Source organism: Electrophorus electricus, chromosome 9 (genome assembly GCF_013358815.1).
Source record: "Electrophorus electricus isolate fEleEle1 chromosome 9, fEleEle1.pri, whole genome shotgun sequence".
NCBI classification, from domain to species: Eukaryota; Metazoa; Chordata; class Actinopteri; order Gymnotiformes; family Gymnotidae; genus Electrophorus; species Electrophorus electricus.
In genome coordinates this window covers 17,478,663-17,484,870 of record NC_049543.1, presented here as the reverse complement: position 1 = coordinate 17,484,870, position 6,208 = coordinate 17,478,663, and positions in this window count along the sequence as shown.

The window sequence follows — 6,208 nt, the reverse complement described above, 5'->3', positions numbered from 1 at the left end:
TCAAAATATTAGTCACACAGTATATTTCGTTGTTCTGGTTAATGTAATAGGATAATTCAGTAATAACGCCAAAACTACATATTATATCTGTAACAGGTTAATATAGTCATCATCCAATTCCGTAAACACTTTGGTTGACAGTAAGTCCTAGTTTTGAGCCCTATCATGTCAAACTGCTTATTCTCACCATCTGTTTATATGTGGTACAAGAATGGAATGATATGCTTAAAGAATTTGTTTTAAGATAACGTTTTCCTGTCATTCCTAAAGATTTAAGTTTCATTAGAAGTCACTTTTTTCAGGTATCCGAAGATACCCCAAAAGAAGTAGCATTCTTTACAGTTTTAAAATGAAATAACAATACATACATTACATGGACTATAAACATTTTTAGAGAGCAGATCCGTATTACCCCTTTTGTCACCAATTGTTGCATTCTTGATGTTGTTAAGTCACTCTTGGCTCTTTGTTTTTGGCACTTTTGGCATATTTATTTATATAGCACTTTTTACTACAGCAGATGTCACAAAGCAAGCCCTCAGTAAGCAATATAACGGTGACAGTGGCAAGGAAGAAGGAGCATAAGGAAGAAACCTTGAGAGGAACCAAGACTCAAAGAAGGGTGTGTTATCCTCCTCTGGTCGACAACATTCACCACAATAGCAACAGTATAAACAATAAAGAGCGACATAAACAATAAATAAATAAGTAATGAACCCCCCACAAATCCCTATTCTGGTTTTCTAGAACTTGTAATCTGGGTTCAATAAGCATGTGTGTGTGTGTGTGTGTTTGTGGGTGGTTGGGCGGGGGTGCATTCTTCACTAGGTTCATTCATTCTCACTGTTGCAAGACACAGAGTAATACAATTTAAAATAGCCTACAGGCTCAAACCAATTCTAAATTAGCCAACACATCTACCATTATTAGTTCATTATGTAACAAACTCTAGCCACCATAGTCCATATGGTTTTGTCATGCCCTAAACTGGCAGAGATCTGGAGGAGCATATTTAAGTCCTACAGTAACATCTATGATGCTCAGATTCACTAAGCATACCCTTCTTGCTTCATTTGGTATCCGACCCAACAACTCATCTCTGACTAATGCCAACTGTCATGTTATTGCCTTCACCACTTTGCTAGCAAGATGCCTAATTATTATGAACTGAATGTTGTCCATGTTAGATTTATTTATTTGTTATTATTTTTATTACCTTTTTTTAAATTGACATTGAATGTTTAATAATTTGTATGACTTACAAATGTTATATTACTACCATTATTATTATCATAATTATTATAATTACTGATTGTTATTACTATATTGTTTTATAAGTGTATTGCTTTATTTAGTTAGATCTCTGTAATACCCCCCCCACCTGTATCACTCCCCCACATGATCTTTTGTTTATTTAAGTAGCCATATGCCTTGTTTTTTCCTTCCTCACCACTCCCCTGTTCAGGTATCCTTCATCTCCATTTCATCACCCATTCTTGCCACCTGTTCCTTGTTTAACCCTGTGTAAATCCTACTTGTTTCCTACCTCTTGTGCTGGTTATTGGACTCCCAACATGTGTATGCTGCATGCCCTTATTTGTTGTCGTTTTGCATAGTTGTGTATTCTCAGTGATACTTGTCCAGTTTCCATTCTTGTTTTGGATGTTTCAATTAAATGAAACACCTTTTTGTTCCCTTCATAAGGCTCACACCTGCATCTTGCTACTCTGTGTTCCTGTGCACAATGTTTCATCACAGAATAACTGACTGTTATTCAGTAAGTCCAAGCAGCTTACATGACTGGCCTGCTCAAATGTGGTTATATCTTTGTGTTGACACAACAGTGAAGCCAGTAGAGGTACAGTATACCCCAGTGCTCTTCACTGGGGCACGGTTTGCCCCAGGATCTCACCAGAGATTATGGTGCCACTCCTAAAACTGATTATTTTGACTCTTTTCAGGAGTCAGCTGATCTCATATCCAGCAGGGCATCGCATCCAGAGCCTACTGCAACCACTGCTGGAAGTACAAAGGTTGTGGTTTCCAGGGCCACCATATGCCTCAGAGAGAAGGGTTCCCCTTGGAATTTTTTTTTTGGGGGGGAGGGGTGCTAGGGGCTGACCGGTCCCCGGTAGATCTCAGGGTTGATAGGACAGTTAGCCTGGGTGGGAACCCTCCTGGGGCTCACCAGTCCATGCCTGACTCTTTTTACTTTGGTTAAAATATCAGATGGACTCCTTGTTTGCATCCTGCCCCTTCTGTCTTGCAGCACAGGCCCACACTCTGTCACTGTAACATTGAGCAGTAAAGAGGCGGACGCATGTGCAGAGAAGAGCAAGATTTATTTGGGGCAAATCCAGAATCATAGTCACTGGAGTAGTCCAGGGTCATAGAGCCAATACGGAGATTACAGGGATACATTATAAACCAAAAAACACACGAAGACAAACAAGGGAAGCAGGCTATACCATAGGCTAGGAAACACGAAGGCTAGGACAAACAGTCAGACTAGGATACACGGAATACAAACTTACAAGCATACAGATACAGGCTTGCAAAAAAACATCAAAACATACGTCCAAACAAGCATTCCACCAAACATTGAACAGTCAAGACAAAGGGAAGCAGACAGGGTTTAAATACATGAACTTAACAAGACTAGAAACGAGGAACAGGTGAAAGCAATGACAGGCGAAAACCAAACGAGGGGTGGAGAAAACGAAAATAAGGAATGGAACCAAAACACACAAGACAGGGAAACCATTGAACATGCAAGCTAGGAGGGACTAACATTCTCCCATTTTGTCTGTTTTTGTTTTATTTATATTTAGTTATAGGCACCTGTGGGCTTAAATAAGAGAAAACAAGGCACAGGTGACATTGATCAATTATTTTGGGGTTCGCAAACAAGGTAGATGTGGTATATGTATATCAGTGGGCATATCCATTTGGATAGGTGCCTGGTGCATGGTGACAGAGGGGAAAGGCTGTGGAAAAACAAATCATTGCTTTAAGGCATCAGGCTCATTCTCAGTCCTCCAAAATCAGGTTGTCCAGTGGAAAAACTTGTGTAATTTGAAAAGGAAGAGAGAGCAAAGTGCCTGATTTGGAAATAACAAAACAGATGTGAAGTGGGGAGATTGAAGTCAGCAGACAACTGAGCAAAACTATGAAAGGTACCATCTTCATAAAGGTTGTGAAAAGACTTAATACTTCTCTCTAGCCATATTCTAAATGCTGTGTCAGTCAAAGCTGGGGGGAAATGAGTGATGTTGTAGAAGGTGACAGTGATGCATGAACTGGAACCAAATGCAAAGAGTGGAAAGCCCCAGTGGATTGTTAGTCAAGTCTGAGAGCTTAGGTAGTAATGAGGAAGTAAGCAATGCAAGCATGGAGGATGGGGCACAAGAGTGTGCCCCAAACCTACACCATGGCAATCCTGGAGATTGAAGCCAGTGAAGCTGGGTTGAAGCCAGCTTTATGTATGTGGGCTGACCAATAATAAAACAAAAAATTGGGGAGTATAAGCCCCCCAAGAGCTCTAAATCTCTGTAAAAGTGATTTTCGCATCCCATGTGAAAGTGTCAATAAGTTGGTCCAAGGATTTGAAAAATTTTCTAGGCAAAAATAAAGGAATAGTTTGTAACAGAAAAAGAAAGACATTCATTTTTATAATGTTTTCCCTGGCTAGTAAAGACAGAAGAAGAGATCTTCTCTGTAAATCCATTTTGAATTTGAGAAATAAAGAAGAAAAGTTAGTGGGAAAGAGGGAGGGTAAAGTATGAGATATTTATATCCTCATATATCTAAACCTAGTTGGAGCAAATTCAAAGGGTAAGACTGATTAAGAGATAGTGCTAAATAACTGGATAACATTTACTTTTCTGTAAACCCTCTTTATATCCTGAAAAGGAACAAAACATCTTCAAAAGTGACAATACTGAAGGAAAGCAGATCACTGGGTCTATCACATATAATAACAAGTCATCTGCATATAATGACAGTTTTAGCCCAATACCCGAACGAGTGATTCCTTGGAAGAGGGGCAAAGATTTCAGTGCAATTGATAAAAAAAAAGTGGAGATAAAGGATGTGCCTGTCTGGTCCCACGGGACAAAGGAAAATAATCTGATTTGACACCGTTAGTATAAACAGTGGATTGAGGGGAAGTGTATAGTAATTTTATCTAAGATAAACATTTGTGCCCTGCAAAGCCTCAGTATGGATCCTTGGAAAGGCAGTGAAATTTACACTGAAAGAAGAGTCAGAGAGCCTCAGGCTGTGGACCAAGCAGACATTCTCATAATTGGGGACAAGTCTATCAATGGTGTGAAATATTAGAAACTTCAATGTGAGCCAAACATCACAAGTCTCTGAGATTAATGAAAAGCTGCTGACTATACTGGCTGACTAACAGTAAAGCAGATTATTGTGCATGGTGGCAAGTATGACAGGGAAAAGCAGTCAGTTATTACAAAGTTATTATATTTGTTTTTTCTGCATGGAGAACAAATATATTCTTAAGGATATATTCTTATTAGACACTTGGCTATACAAAGGCTATAGGTCAAACAGGCTGAACTTTGTTGACAATGATAAACTGTTTTTTGGGGGGGAATGCACACAAACAAGAGTGGTTTCAAAACTCTGATAGAGAACTTAATTTTCTCAGTGCACAATTTATCCACTCTCATTAGTGGTAATATATTGGCACAAACAGCCAAGGTCTCTCTTCTCTCAGCGAACTTTACCCCTCCAGAGCTACAGAGCTACCCCTCCAGAGCTTCCCCCCACTGTGGGTTGCCCTGATGGAGCTGCTCACACTGAATGAGAGCCACAGTGATGACTGAGATTATTAGTTTCCAGGAACATCATAACCCCATGAGGAATACTGTCCTCCATCTCCATTCTCCAGTCATGCCACCTGAACTGATACAAGGCTGTGGCTCTCCCAGTCAGCTACCCATTAAGTCCAGTGTAAAGTCAGCCCAGTTCCTCCTCTGCCCTCATCTACGGCCTCATCTCCACTTCCATCCCCAGTCCTTCCTCTAATTAGCATCAAGTTCTCCACCACCTCATAGAAACAGATAAGCTCCTCAACCATCAGGAAAGGCAGCTTCACTCTCTACCCCATTACCAACAGGAGCCCTACCCACCGTCATCCTCTCTAATGGAAGAAGACACCCCATTCTTATATAGTGTGCCACACTGATATTCTTCAGGTCTCTGCTGCTACAGTGATGATGTCAATAGTACATGTTTTCAAAAGAAGCTCGGACACAGTTTGCCTGTAATCTCTCCCATAATGTTTAATGCTTATAAGAAACAGAAAAAAGGAATACATCAGATACTGTAAATGTGTTCAACCTGCACACAGGTTACTAAGATACATCTTCTCAATATTAGATCACTCACAAACAAATCTCATTTAATTAATAATTATATTGATTTTATGTTTTTAACCGAAACATGATTAAATGAATGTAGTCCGAGTCACATTCCGAATAAGCACTGCCAACTTTCAACTTTATAAATGTCTCTCGCACCAGCCAGAAAGGTGGAGGTATATCTGCTCTATTTAATGGATCATTCCATTGCAAGATCTTATCATCTGTTTACTTTATATCCTTTGAGTATGTCTGTGTAGTTCTGACAGAGATGCAAAAGATATTACTAGTAATGGTCTACAGGCCTTTAAAGGACAATGCAGATTTTATTGATGAATTTATAGATGTCATGTTTTACCATTTTGTAATTGCTGCTAATCTTAAAATGTACATTGAGAATCCCCAGGACAATTTTGTCAAGGATTTATGTCCTATAGTGGATGCTTTTGGTCTCTCTCGGCTGGGAGCAGACACTGTCATGGTCATACTCTGCATTTGGTTATCTCAAAAGGTCTCAACATATTAGCTGCTGTTAAGGATGTAGCTTTGTCAGATCCCTACTGTGTGTTCTTTACTATGTGGACCTCACTAGAGCTTAAGACCCAATGCATCAGTTTTAAGAAGAGGTTTATAAATTACAGCACAACTACACTTTTCAAGAGCTAAATGTGCATTGCACCATACAAACCATCCAGGTCTGTTGATGCTCTGTTGGACAGATTCAATTAAAAATTATTAGTGTTATGAATGAGATTGCTCCAGTTACAGCTAAAATCATTTCATGCCAACAGAAAGCACCATGGAGAAATGCTACTGTGGTT